Raw genomic sequence first — 15,654 nt, 5'->3', positions numbered from 1 at the left:
TGTCCTTCTCGCGTAGGGTGTCCAGCAAGGGTCTGAGATCTCGACGATGTTTCAGTGTGATACCCGACAAATCTTGGAAGATTTGTATCGGTGTATCCCTGTAAGTAAGGCGTTTACCCCTAGCCATCCTCAGAATATCCTCCTTAAGCCGATAATCAGCCAAACAGCAGATAATGTCCCTCGGGGGATCCGTATCTCTGCCCTTCGGGCGCAATGCGCGGTGGATTCTATCCATGGCGACGGGTTCCTGCGGAGGTCTATCCAATGCATAATTGAAAATGCCTGTCACAGCCTGAGGTACCATGTCCCCCTCGACGGACTCTGGGAGGCCCCGCACTCTCAGGTTATGGCGGCGGCCTCGATTGTCCAGGTCTTCAAGATGGCGGTTCATCTCTCTTAGTTGCAATGTATGATCGTCCACTTTCCTCGATGATCGCTGGAGGACAATGCCTTGATCCTCAACAACCTGTTCTGTGTGGGAGACTCGATCGGTAAGGGAACGAAGATCCAGGCGCAATTCCGATACGGCGGCTGCTAGTGCGTCTTTGATGTCGGTTGCGACAGACCGAAGATCATCAATTGTAAGCTGTCGTTGCGGTTGTGAGGTAAATGGTACCGCGTTATCTCCCTCATTCAATATGGAATGAACCGATGGCGACACAGTTAGTATTATATCCGATTGTTCGGAGTGGTCGTCCGGGAGAATCAGCGGGTGAGCCGATGAGGAGCTGAGGTGGGAAGATGCCATGTTCCCCCTTTGGGATCGGAACATGTCCGGGATGGTCTGTGTGACAGCGCCTGTATTTCTCCTCGGTGAGCGAGATCTGGAGGCAGAGGACGGTCTGGAAGCTGTACCCATAATTATTAATTGAATACCGGGTCGGTAATCTCCGTTAATCAGTAGTAATAGCTCTGAGGTGACAGGAGCTCAAGCTTCACACGTCCATTCCTCAGCTAGGTCCGGCCACGCCCCCATCACCTTTACAGATAGCTTACTCAGTCACAACTCACATGAAAGAAGATCTGGCGATGTTTATTCGTCGTATGATCCGTAGAATGCAAGTTACAACAGGTAAAAGAACGATTCTTCCATGCAGGTATAGAGAATAGACACAGGTCAGATGAATTACAGCATTAAAATGACTGATACAGCAAAGAGGGGGAGGAGACTGAGCAGCATGCAAACTAAGGAATGCCACAAGAGACAAACTAGATAGGCATTAAAGCGACAGTACATAATAAAAATAATATCATGTAACATGACACTCCCCGCCTGAAATCTTTAGATTTCAAAGTCTATTACATATATAAAGATAAGTCCAACTTGAACCTGTAGGGGAAGAAACGTTAAAGGTAAAACTGGTGTGTAAACCATAGATACGAGATACCCGCAAACACAAGAAGGTATGCAGTAAATGAACAATGAAACATGACGTCCAAAAAACAGATGGCTTGAGTCCTGCAGTCTATCGTTTGTAATCGTGGGACTTCAACAGTAGCACAGTCAATAGTGATAGTGATATTCTCCCCGCCATAACAGGTATAGCCGGTACTCCTGCCTAAGTCACTCAATTGGGAGAAGAAGCACCAATTCCGTGGTTGGTCGTGAGAAAGTCCGAGCAGAACCTCCTTTAAAAACAATGGGCAATGTGTATCAAATAAGCAACAGCCCTAACAGCTGATGACCAGGTTGAGAAACGTTCAAAACGATGCGACTTTAGTTTTTGTTCTGAACTCGCAGAGGTACGCAGTGTGGTGTACATAGACCTGATTTCTCTATCATCGTCAGGATGTACCAGTTCATAGGTAGTGTCCGTGGAAATTGAGTAGGAGTTTTCAGAAAGAAATCTTGGAGGCGACAGCCACAAGCAGTCGAGGGGAGCTACTGGAGATATAGCTCTTGTCCCACAATCGGCGGGATTAAGGTCAGTGGGAATATGATGCCATTGCTTTGGCAAGGAGAACCTTCTGATACGTTCTACTCTATTGCTGACGTACACGTAAAATTGTTTAGTTTGGTTGTAAATGTAACCAAGCACTATCTTGCTGTCTGTGTAAAATGTGAAGGAATCAATGTTAATGTCCATTTCACTCTTTATGACTTCTGCTATTTCCACTGCTAGCACAGCTGCACAAAGTTCAAGTCTGGGTATGGTATGTGCGGGTTTTGGTGTTAGCTTTGTCTTGCCTAGAACAAAGTTGCAGTGTATGTCTCCATTAACTCCTGAGGTCTTCAAATAGGCCACTGCAGCTATAGCTTCAACTGATGCATCAGAGAAAATATGGATTTCCCTCTGGACAGCGGCTGAGATGGAGACTGGGGCATAGCAACGTGGAATTTGGAGCTGTTCTAATGTCTTCAGAGAACCTCTCCATTTCTCCCATCTTTGTTGTTTCTCAATAGGTAACGGAGTGTCCCAATCTATGTTATCAGTAGTAAGCTGTCTTAATAACATCTTACCTTGGATGGTGACTGGGGCTATAAATCCCAGTGGGTCGTAGATGCTGTTCACTACGGACAAGACTCCTCTCTTGGTGAAGGGTTTGTCACAGGTTGACACCTGGAAGGTGAATGTGTCTGCCTTGATGTTCCACAGCAGACCTAGACTTCTCTGTATAGGGGGTGTGTCTGACCCAAGGTCAAGGTCTTTCACACTGGCAGCATAGTCCTCAGGGTGAAATGCATTCATTAGCTCTTGGCTGTTAGATATAATTTTGTGAAGTCTCAAGTTTGCTACAGCTAGCATCTCCTTTGTTCTGGTAAGAAGATTAATTGCTTCTTTAGCAGTAGGAAAGGATTTGAGCCCGTCGTCTACGTAAAAGTTCCTTTCAACAAATTGACGAGCATCGGATCCATACTCAGCTTCTCCAAGCTGAGCTGTCTTTTTTAGTCCATAGATTGCTACAGCTGGGGAAGGGCTGTTCCCAAAGACATGTACCCTCATTCGGTAATCAATTACCTCTTTGTTGATGTCGTTGTCCTTGTGCCATAGAAACCTGAGGTAATTCCTGTTATCTTCCTTGACGATGAAGCAGTGGAACATTTGTTGAATGTCGGCCATCACCGCTACAGGTTCTTGACGAAAGCGAATTAGGACTCCAATGAGGTTGTTGTTCAAGTTGGGCCCTGTGAGGAGCATGTCGTTAAGTGAGAAGCCTTCATGTTGGGCACTGGAGTCAAAGACAACTCTGATTTGGTCTGGCTTTCGTGGGTGATACACACCGAAGGAAGGGAGGTACCAGCATTCTTCTCCTTCTTTCAATGGGGGTGCGGGTTCGGCATGACCCCTGTCAAAGATATTCTGTATGAAGTCCACAAAATGTCTTTCCATCTCTGGCTTCCTGCTTAAGGTACGCTTTAAGGAGGAGAATCTTTTGACTGCTTGATGTAGATTGTTTGGTAGCTTCTCTCTCGGGAGGCGAAAGGGTAGGGGTGCTACCCAGCTATTGGAATCTTCCTGAAAGAACTCATTGTCCATTACTTTAAGGAATTCTTTGTCTTCTGCCGAAGGAGCCAACTTGTCGTCTTCACTGCTTACATTGAAAACTGTAGAACCAAAGCTGTCATCGTAGGTGCGGGAAAGGTTTGTGTTGCAATGTTGCAACTTGCAGCTAGTTACCTTCTTCTTTACCCAGTAGTGATGTGGGCATGGCTCAAAGTGAGTATTACGACCATTTGGCAATACATTTGTCTTGAATGAAGAAATGTTAGTAGGCCTTTTCATTTTGCCTATACAGACGTTGCCTATGATGACCCAGCCTAAGTCCAGGTACTGGGCGAATGGGGCCTCTGGAGGTCCGCTGACCTGCCTGTGTACCTTGTGGATCCTTAGAATATCTCTTCCCAGCAGAAGAAGGATTTTAGCATCTTTGTCAAGTGGTGGGATTTCACTGGCTATTGACCTTAGATGAGGGTGGTAGAAGGCAACTTCTGGTGTAGGTATTTCTTCTTTGTTGGCTGGTATCTGGTTACACTCTACAAGTGTAGGTAAGGGTAATTGTAGGTTATTTTCTAGGGAGGACACAATAAATCCATGAGCCCTTCTTCCAAAAACCTCTGTAGTTCCACTACAAGTGCCTAAGGTGTAAGGGTGAACCTCTCCTTTTGTGCAAAATAGATCGAACAGTTCGGATCGTGCAAGCGATCGATTGCTTTGATCGTCTAAGATAGCATACACCCTTAAAGTCTTTTCTGGCTGATCCTTGTGATGAATATTCACTAGGCATATTTTAGCGCAAGATTTGTCACAGTGGTCTTCCCCACAGACTTCAGTGCACAAAGAAAATACCATGGTGGAATTAGGTACGTGATCTGTACTCTTCCCGCTGTGGTTCTGCCCAGGAGGAAGGTCTGCATGTTGTGAAGGATTGGACTCAAGGGGATGGAGTGCTTGCACATGGTCCTCGGAACCGCACTCTATGCACTTGATAGGAGTTTTACATTCCTTGGCAAAGTGATCGGTGGAAGCACAGCATCTATAACATACCCCAAAGGTCTTTAGGAGTTCCTTTTCGTTCTTGTAGGGGCTTCTTTCTGAAACCGATACATTTTTTGAGGGGATGAGGCTTCTTGTGGATGGGACATAATCGGTTTGGGTTTTCGATCTTGCCGCTCTTGTTTGGGGCGGGAGTGGGAATAATGTCTGTCTTCCTAACGGACACAGGACCTCTGCGGTTCCTGTAGCTAGTATGTAGGTTGTCACCTTTAGGTGAGGGAGTATTGAACTCGCTGAATGCAAAACTAGGATCGTTCTTGGTGTCAGCAATGTTCCTGACGAAATTGCAGAAGTAGGAGAACGGGGGAAAGGAAACCTTGTTTTCCCGTTTGTATGATGACCCAACTTGGATCCACTTTTCTTGTAGGCCATGCGGAAGCTTGCAAACGATAGGGTTAACTCCTCGAGCAGTGTCCAGGTAACTGAGGCCAGGTAGCTTAGGGTCAGTTTTGGCAAGCTGGACTTCGAGAAGAAGGTCGCTGAGTCTCTGGAACTCTATATTGTCCTTACCAGATATCCTTGGGAAATTTTCCAATCGTTTGAGCAATGCATTCTCTATGGCTTCAGGACTACCGTAAGTCTGTTCTAGACGCTCCCATGCTGCGGTGAGACCTGCAGTTGGATTGTCGATGTAAACTGACCTGAGGCTCTTGACACGTTCTGTTGACTGTGGGCCAAGCAACCCGATCAGCAGATCCAGCTCACGATCGGCAGTAAAACCGATACCGCCTAATGTAGTTTTGAAAGCGGCTTTCCAGCTTCTATAATTTTCAGGATGGTCGTCGAAGTTTACTAGGCCTGACTTGGCGAGCTCATGTCGAAGTAAGTACTTTACTACCTCTGTTGTATCGGTTGCCTCTGACTTTACATAGGAGGTTGCTGGTTGATTGTTGTGGATTGCATTGTTTATGGTATCGTTGCAAAGAGACGTGGGGAGATATGGTGCAGCAAGGGCATTCAGCTGAATTGTTGGGTGAAGGTCTGGAACAGTACTGTTAGCAGGAGGCTGGCGACTTGCTTGCGGATTAGTGTGCCGTTTTGTGACATATGCGGGATCAGCATGACAGTCGGGAGCTGCACTGGTGTGGGTTTGCATGTAGGAAGTGGCTGGAACAGCTTTTACCTGATGATGTGGTGAAGTCCTTGCGTTGCCGTGAAACGTGGAGGTAATTGAGTGTTCACTGCTGTGGTTTAGAACATAGTTCTTAGTGCGTTCAAAAGGATCTTCTACATCTGCCTTGACGCTGACCCTTTCGCTAGCGTTTTCATCTGCACCGATAGCTTGTTCCAAAACCTTTAGTTTTGCTGCAGCTGCCTCGTAGTTGCTCTGTTCCTTTAAAGCTTCAATTGCTGCCTTTTGATGCGCTGCCTCGGCTTCCATTACTGCCTTTTGATGCGCTGCCTCGGTTTCCATTTCTGCTCTCTTTTTTGCATATGCGGCCCGTACCTTGATAGCCTCTGCTTCGGCGCGGGCATTTATTAGCTGTTCACTAAGCGTTGAGTGCCTTGAACTTCGGGATCTAGAGGAACCTTTAGAACGTCTGGTGGATACAGATTTGTGAGATACAGTGTCCCGTGGCAGCATTAATTTTGCTTCTGCCTTTGCTTTAGTTCGCTGGATAAAGCTTTCTCTTTCCTCATTAAGAAGCTGGGCATTGTTAAGTTGCTCTAAGGACTCCTCAGTGTTGATGCTTTGCAGAATAGTTTTATATTTGTTGCTTGTAGTCTGGTACAGTTCGTATGAAGCAGAGAGATGCTTTATGGCGCCCTCTAGTTGCAGTACCTCATGGCTGGGACATGAAATCACATCAATGTGGGTGAGGATTTTATCCCAAATCTGCTTCAAACTGGTTGCTAGTTCAGTTCTCATGGATTCATAGTTCTCTTTAACCTTCCAAGTGGGTTTGACAGAGCGTTTGGTCAATGCAGTGAACTCTGGGTCCTCATCCTGGCTTTCTCTGTGTGGTGCATGCTGTGGTGTTTCATCACACACTGAGCCCTTTCCACTCATGATGGCCTGCAGTACACAGGCTTGACTGTAGCAGTGAAGAGTGTCTGTATACTGTGAGGAGCTGTAACAAGCTGTGCTGGGGTTGTATGCAGAATTCTCATGCAATACACACGGTTACACTTCACTATGATCTGTCCTGTGACGCAGTTATCTCTGTGCAGGCTGCTGGATACGTTCTTTTACTATTCTGAATCGGCTACAAAGGCTATGAATGTGGTTTTCAGTAGCACATGGAGCTCATTGCCCTGAAGAGATTATCCATCCCAAATCACCTTTACAGATAGCTTACTCAGTCACAACTCACATGAAAGAAGATCTGGCGATGTTTATTCGTCGTATGATCCGTAGAATGCAAGTTACAACAGGTAAAAGAACGATTCTTCCATGCAGGTATAGAGAATAGACACAGGTCAGATGAATTACAGCATTAAAATGACTGATACAGCAAAGAGGGGGAGGAGACTGAGCAGCATGCAAACTAAGGAATGCCACAAGAGACAAACTAGATAGGCATTAAAGCGACAGTACATAATAAAAATAATATCATGTAACATGACATGCCTCCTCTCTCTAGATTGGATTTTTTTTTAATTACTTTTAAATATTAATTGAAATGCAAAGACACCTAGTCAAGATGACATCTTGGGCCCCACACTCTCCTCCTTGGTCCTGCTGCACATGTGCAGATGTTCAGCATAGCTTCAGGCCCCAACAGTCCTGAAGCACATCTGCTGTTTTCTCCACAAATACACAAAGACGGTAGGATGAATGTATGAAATGTTCTCCGTCCTTGTGCATGCACAGGATGAATCCTGCGTAGGCACATATGCACACCTCCCAACTTTTTGAGACGGGAATGAGGGACACCCATCAGCAAAAGTATTCAAGCATAGGACACACCCCCTGCCACGCCCCCTTAAAGGAGAATTGTACAAAAAAATAAGATTGGTTCAACCCACAAGTGCTTTTTTTACCACTACTATTCCTTTATATTGGCTTTTGGAATTTAGAAATGCAACAATTTAGAAATCAGATGAAAGGTTTAGCTCTGGGAAACACTTTTTGATAGATAAAAAGTGCATTTTATATACATCTATATAGATCAGACCAAAATGAGGGACAAATGAGGAGGAATGAGGGACCGAGGGACATTGCTCCAAATCAGGGACAGTCCCTCAAAATCAGGGACAGTTGGGAGGTATGACATATGTATCAAGGAGCCCTGCCAGGACCTGATGCTTTGGCACATTGACACACGAGAGCGCCACACAGAAGCTTCTGGATATACTTTACAGTGGTTGTAAACATTTACATATACCCAGTGAAGTGACTGGCCTCCTACATGAGTTGTACCTGTTAATCTGCAACCCTCTCTCCCTCTACAGCAGTGGTTCTCAACCTTTCTAGTACCGTGACCCCTTGAAAAAATTTCCCAAGTTGTGGGGACCCCTAACAGTAAAATTATTTTCGTAGTGTGGGTTGTCCGCACACAAGGCAAGACAAGTAATTTGTGCCCCTAACCCATGGACATTTAGCGCTCCCTGAGTCCCTTCCACTTGTGCAGTATTAAAACCCCCTGTGGTACATTTTAGGATGTACCACTCTTTCTCTTTGTTCTCCTTTCTTTCCCTTTTATCTCTCTCTTTCCTCATTTCTTTTTCTTTTTTTTTTCTTCATCCCTCTCTATAGCTGCCTTTCTTGTTCTCTTATTCTTCCTCTCCCTTTTTCTTTGTTTCTCCGCCTCTTTTCCTCTCCCTTCCATGTATTTTCTATTTCTATTTGTATTCCTTCTCTTACTTCTTTGTGGGGGGGGGGGGGGGACAAATGGGATGAGTGGCAGTGCTGGTGGGGGGAATTGAATGGGATGAGTGGCAGTGCTGGCAGGGAGTTGGGATGAGTGGCAGTGCTGGTGGGGGGTGGAATCAGTGGCAGTGCTGGGGGAAGTTCTGATCAGCCAACTTAGAAGCTCTTGATCAGGGTCATTTGCTGATCTGAGAACTGTAGTGGGGACTTTTAATGGAAACTATAATCACAGGTGGTGTTACTCACTGTGTCTCTGGCTTCACTGTGTCTCTGACTTTGTGGTATCTTGTAGCAGTGACATCAATGCCAAAATCAGGAGATAGGGTCTCTTCCAGACCCTCCTACTTCACATTCCTCACCAGTCAGCTGACCATTAGTCTATGCCCCCCCCCCAGCCATGCCGTGAATGGAATGGGCGGCTGCAAAAAAGCTGAGTGGACGGCCACGGGCTTCAGGAACAGCCCAGCTGGGCGGCCACAGGCTCCAGGGACAGTCCTGCTATGTGGCCGCAAAAAGGTTAGGAGAGCGGTGCAGGCTTCAGGAACAGCCCAGGATTCGGTGACCCCTGGCAAATCATCATTCGACCCCTGAGGGGGTCCCGACCCCCAGGTTGAGAACCACTGCTCTACAGCTTTTACAAAGCATTTATGAGCTTCAGAAGACAGGGGGAGGGGAGCTGATGTCACACACTGCACACAGCTGAGTGTAATCTGAAACCTGGGTGGAGGGAATGGACACACCCCCCCTCTACAAAGTCTCTTAGGGAAACATGCACAGCTGAGCCGAACACCTGCTGTGTGCAGGGGGCATCCACCACCCAGGCTAGTCTGCTGTTCGGGTAGATTGTCAAAAGTGGCATATGCAGATAGAGGAATGAGACAGCAGACAGAAATCATACCGGTTGCTTTGGGCTGAGGCAAGTACACACTATAGAAAGATGTGCGGTGTTCATGTTTGGCTTTAAAGGTTATCAATACAACCACTTTAAGTCAGTAATGCTCCAGTGTATTTTGTACAGCTATGGAATGTAGATGTGGTGTATACAGGAAGAAGAGAGAGGTGGGAATGGGATTGCCAGATTAGTTAACTACTTGAGGCCCGCGCTATCACCGAATGACGGCTTCAGCGCGGACCTGAAAATCCAGGACGTCGTCATTTGACGTGCGCCCCTTTCCTCGCTCCCGAGCGCACAGCGGGGAAATTCTGTGCTGGCCGTGTCCCTTGGACACAGCCAATCACAGATCGCCGTGAACGGCCAATCGGAGTGGCCGTTTGGTATGCGATCTGTGCGGCCAATGTAAACATACGAGACCATCTCTCATTGCTGGCTCACACAGACAGCGTCCTGTCAGGGAGAGAGGAGACCGATCTGTGTCTCTTGTACATAGGGACACAGATCGGTCACCTCCCCCAGTCAGTCCCCTTCCCCCACAGTTAGAACACTATGCAGGGTACACATTTAACCCCTTCCTCACCCCCTAATGTTAACCCCTTCCCTGCCAGTCACATTTATACTGTAATTAGTGCATATTTAGAGCACTGATCGCAGTATAAATGTGAATGGTGCCAAAAATGTGTCAAAAGTGTCCAATGTGTCCGCCATAATGTCGCAGTCCCAATAAAAATCGCAGATCGCCGCCATTACTAGTAAAAAAAAAATAATAATAATAATAATAATAATAATAATAATAATTCTGTCCCCTATTTTGTAGGCGCTATAACTTTTGCGCAAACCAGTCGCTTATTGCGATTTTTTTTTTTTTTTACCAAAAATATGTAGAATACGTATCGGCCTAGACTGAGAAAAAAAATATTTTTTTTTAAAAAATGGGGCTATTTATTATAGCAACAAGTAAAAAATATTGTATTTTTTTTAAAAAAATTGTCGCTCTTTTTTGTTTATAGCGCAAAAAATAAAAACCGCAGAGGTGATCAAATACCACCAAAAGAAAGCTCTACTTGTGGGGAAAAAAAGGACGTCAATTTTGTTTGGGAGCCACATGCATGTGCAATTGTCAGTTAAAGTGAAGCAGTGCCGGAAGCTGAAATTTCACCTGGGCAGGAGGGGGGTATATGTGCCCAGTAAGCAAGTGGTTAATATGTTTACATGCAAAGCAAATCTAGAGACTTGCCGATTCATACATCTGTTAGAGAATATGGAGGAAAATGGCATGCCTAGTTTTCCTTACTACATGGGATCCTAAAATCTCCCCGTCTGAGAAATTGTATTCTCTCTAACCCAATTCTATTCAATAGGGACAATGAAATGGATAGATGGCTGGATTTAGAGCCTATTTATATACAATGGTTCATAGTCCGTGAAGTATTTCAACCAACACCCTGCTTATAAAAGTCAATAAACAGTATATGGATTTCATACACAGGACTAAGGTCGTCAGCAAAAAGTTTATGCCTGTATATTAAAATACCTGCCTCCCCTAAGTGTTGGGTTTCAGCATCCATCTATTATTAATGACAGGCTGCCCGGCCTTTCTACATTTGGGAGCAGATATAACGGGCAATTACCACCACAGAATTAATGGGATTTACTCATTTCATAAATATTGGAACATATTTTCTGCAATATAGGTACTAAGGATTTAAAGACAAAACTGTGACCTTACATACTTACTCACAACTTCTGTTTACACAATGCATTTAAATGGCCATCGCATTATCACCACATTCAGGAATGAGATGTTTTTTTTTTTTTGTATAAGGATTTTTGCAGATAGTATGAAATATTTTAAGAAATCTAAAATTTTTAAAAAGGGACATTTAGTATTCTTGTACATATTTTCTCTCTTTATTCAGGTCAGACAAAAAATAAAATTTTAAACCGTTTATTTTTTATTTTCGGGAGGTAAATAAGAAATGTTGCATATAAATATTGTGTTATCAAATCTAGCCAACAGGAGGAGCTCTGCACCTACTTAGATGTTTTTTTCCCTACTTGTCCATCGCCACCCCCCTCATTCATGCGTCCAGCCCCTTTCTGGACAATGGCACATGGATTCCATGCATCAGACTCTTATCGAGCATGCGCGGGATTCCAATGGAACAGGTAAGCATACAGATGACCGGTTTTCTCAACAGGAAACACTCTGCTGGGAATCCTGACGGGAAAATAGAGAGCCAGGTTCTCCATTTTTCCCGGGCAGTTTTCCTGTCGGGAAAACTGCTAGGGAGCATACACACGGCCGGGATTCCCGGCCAAATGCTCTCCTGGCAGTTTTCCTGCTGGGAAAACCGGTCGTGTGTACGAGGCTTAAAGGGTCACTAAAGGAAAAAAAAAATTGCCTAAAATTAATGTCTGCAAGGTAGACAGACAGAATAGTGTTATGATTCTGTTAAAAAACGAGTAAATACCTATTAAATTCATTCATCTATATCACCTCCAGCATTTTAGTTTCTATTCTCTCATTCACTTCCTGGTTTGCATCGTTTGTTCATGCAAGAACTACATTTCCCAGTATGCATTGCAGCACGCCCAGTAATTCACACCTTCTTGAAGTCTCTAACATGTAGAGAGCGTCCTGCCGCACAGATGTAGTTCCCAGGAGGGGGTGAGCACGTTACTGACCACCGCAATTAAGCCTCCCATCACGGTGGTCAGTAAAATCAGACAAGCAGGAAGTGAACAGAACAGAGAAGAAATAGAGCAACTTCTGAGCAAAAACGAACAATGAGGAAGTGAAAAGAGGAATGTCTGCAGGTAAAGGATGCTTGTTATGAAAAAAATGTTTTTCCTTTACAACCCCTTTAAGAGAGTGTGTGCCTGAAAGGAAACTTTACACACTATCCAAAAAAACTCATGGTGAGTTTTTCTGGAGCTCTTGGAATCCTATGCCATGTATTAAATATTTTTTGTGAAATAAAGATAGTATGAGGGCGAGTGCAGCGGCAAAAACATACACTCAGTTTAGATGCAATTGAAAGAACTTATAATCAAGGCAAGTTCACAACAGTCCCAGCGGGAGGAAGCCCAGCAAGGAACACTCAGACGACAGCAGCGTATAGCAAAAAAGGTCTCAGCCAAGCTGACAGCGTCTGTCTTAAAAGGCGGAATGTGGCCTGGCCAGTCCGAGCTCAAGTGGAAAGTTTTCCAAGAAGGGTGGTGGGTCACCAAGTGTTCCCTACATTATCCACATGTTAAATGCAAACCAAACCCAGGGGCCAGGGTCTAAAGTAGACCCTGCCTGACCCAAGATGGCCACCAGAGTCACATGGGCTGTCAGCATCCAACCGGATGACCCAGGAAACCATAGAGAAATCTTGCGTTCTTCTCCCCTTGCACTGCTGCTGTGGTTGAGCGCCACCTGCAGTGGAGAAAATAGACTGCACCTGTCTACAAGTGTGAAGCACAAAAAATAATAAATAAAACATCAGTTTAAAATTACAACCTTTAACAAAACATTCAAATAAAAAATCGACCCAAACCAGTTCCTTTATAGTGGAACATGTTGGATGTGAAATGTTAGCGTTTAGTTATCCACAAGGTCTTTTAGTAATGATTGCTGAGTACACAGCTTTACGGTCATTAGAGTGGTAGAATAATTATTTGGTCTTCATCTACCCAGGAAACGCATACAACAGGCTAGAGCAGCCTTTTTCAACTTGGGTGACTTCTGGGTTCTTCAGGGGTGCCTTGGCAAAATGCCTAAAAATTGCCACAAATTGCCCAAAAATTATCAACAAGACAAAGTGGATCAAGCCTGCTTTTTTTGTTGCACAAAGCCATAGGTTTCTATTGTGAATAAATGAGTGAGTGACTTGTATAGCGCTACACATGCGAACTGAATCGCCTCTAGGCGCTATTTGCAGCCAGTGTCTGCTTGGCTGGTGCAGTCATTTTACCCCGTAGGATCTCGACACGGTTGGGACACACAGTCGTACACACATATATACATATATTGTGCAGCATTATAACCTTGGGTACCATGCAGGACAGCCACTGGCACCCTACCAACGAATGATGTTGGACGCCTGCACAGCATCTTTGTTTGCCCCTTCCCTGCCACATCTGTCCGCACTGAGGTCACGTTAGCAGAAAAAGGAAGAGAAACGAAGGGAGAGGAGAAATTATAGAATAGTCAGTAGCAGTTTGCAAAGGTGGAGGAACCTCTATTGTTGGGTGGCCCACATGTATGGATGCCACCCCATATTTCCAACCACATGGGCCCCTTTTTTTTTTTTATAGCAACAAGTGTTTGACATTCAGATAAAAATGCAGCAGAAATAAAAATGCTAATAAAATAATTTTCACACAGGTTTCACCATAGGTAATATATTAGTCCTTAGTTCACTCTTATAGAGTTTACAGAACATCCTTTAAGTATGTATTTATTTATCCATTCTCTTTCATCTTGCTTTGTAGCTAAAGTACATGCATCCCTCTCCTGGCGAGTGGCTATAACTGCCACAAAACGCGCTGAGACACATGAGTCTTCTGATTCAAGGATGCCAAGCTTAGTTCTCTTTTATGCACTTTATTGTACGATTTCATTTTTTATGATGCTTATACTTTATTGGATCTGTATATGTATTTAATTCATTTATCAATTGCTCTTTTCTGTATCAATTATGTTTATTAAATATGTCGACTTGATCATGTTCATTTTTATTTTATTTTTACGCTTCTTTTTGAAACCGTGTGTCATGCATTGCTACATGACACAATCTATGTTACAAAGGGTACTATGGGTATTCATGGACCTTAAATTGATCAAATGTTAATGAAGCGCCTGGTCACTTCTAAGTACCGGTGCCAAGTTAAATTTAGAGGGGGTCAGAGAGGTAATTAGCTCTGACCCAGCTGATTTGTTCAGATTTGGGTCTCTTTTTCAGCTTGGCTGACTGTGGGCTCATTATGACGCTTCTGGGGTGCTATTCCCACCCCAGGACGACAGGTGGCAGCAGTGGAGTTGAGGTTTGGGTGCTTTTCCCCAGCAGCCTATCAGTAGGGGTTTTCCTTGCTGTGCATGCTGGGGGGTATTTATGAGACAGACGCCATTGGTCTGGCTTCTTCTTTGAGTGCGGCACCCACCTTTAGAGTGACTGCATCATGGCGCCCCGGCGAAATGGCCTTCCATGCCGGGGTGCGCGTGCCACACGGTGTTCCTGGATCCGGCACCATGTTGGTCTGGAACATTTAAAGCTGTGGCCGAGCCCCAGTGATCTACTGGGTCCCCAATTCTGAGAAGATCTCAAGCATTGTTCCCAGTGAGAGGAAGCTGTTCGGTGGGGAGTCCATCTGAGGAGAGCCAAGAGAGGCTGGTGATCCAATAGGGTCTCGACAATCCACCGGGGATCAAAGTAACCGGGTACCGAGAGGTTGGACGTTGGTCACCTATCAGTCGGTAACCTGAAAACAACCTGAAGGAGATCCAGGCCAAAGTCTATAAAAGGAGGGTTATCTCCGCTGTTTCAATCCTAAGGAGGGTCTGTGGCAGAGACTTTTCCTCTAAGTTCCGAGTGATACTCTGGCTGCCAGGTCAGTGAGAGAGGCCTGTCCAGGTACGCTATACCCACTCCAGCTGGAGTGGCGAGGAAGGCCAAGTGTTGTTGGAAGCAGGACGGTTTCCCTATTGTTATGCCTGAATCTGCTATTTCTCCTTCTGCTTCACCTCTACTCTTCACCACAAGTTTTATTGTTTTTACAAAGAGCATAGAAAAAGACACCTGTCGTCAGGGTTGTACTGGGACAAAAATTTGGCCCTGGACTTCATCCAGACTGGCCCACTTTGACAGGTCTCTCCCATGGCGGCCAGACCCTCTGCCCCTTCACTAGCCACCAGCTGTTCTACTTTATTAGAGTAGAACAGCTGGTACTGGTACTCTTATAGGCAGTACCAGTGGGGAAGCTAGACATTATTTCACCCGGGGCAAAGTATCAGTTTGGTGCCCCCCCTTATGGGACAAGATTAGGCAGAAGTGAGAAACTCCCAGGCCATAGCTGCGGAGTTAGCCGTCTGTCCCCTCCCCCATGCTCCTCTGTCGTCCCCCCTGCTCCTCTGGTCCTCCCTCTGCTTCTTTGTTCCCCCCAGGTGAGCGCTGCTGGGAGGGAGAGGAGGTGAGCGCTGCAGGAAGGGAGAGACAGAGAAGCGGATGGGGGCGGAGGTCCGCTGTCACTGAAGCCGGCCCACTGACCCATCGCCCCCCCCCCGGGAAACTCCCTGTAGTCCCAATGGCCAGTCCATCCCTGCCTGTCGTGGACATTCCATTACTGCTACATTCACCATACACCCTTAGACGGCGGAGGAGCCATGAGGCAACATGCCACCAAAAAAAAAACAGCAGCTCCTTCGGGGGTAGTGCTACATTAATAATTGGATTTTCACAACA

The 15,654-nt window shown here is 45.4% G+C and overlaps 1 protein-coding gene across 2 annotated transcripts in view; it reads right to left on the bottom strand.

Moving 5' to 3' along the window:
* GTF2A1L (general transcription factor IIA subunit 1 like) overlaps positions 1-15,654 on the bottom strand; it is a 97,332-nt gene that overhangs the window by 46,346 nt on the left and 35,332 nt on the right. The gene's annotated exons all lie outside the window — the stretch shown is intronic.

The sequence above is a fragment of the Rana temporaria genome, chromosome 4, assembly GCF_905171775.1.
Source record: "Rana temporaria chromosome 4, aRanTem1.1, whole genome shotgun sequence".
Taxonomy (NCBI): Eukaryota; Metazoa; Chordata; class Amphibia; order Anura; family Ranidae; genus Rana; species Rana temporaria.
This window is presented reverse-complemented; position numbering and strand designations above follow the sequence as displayed.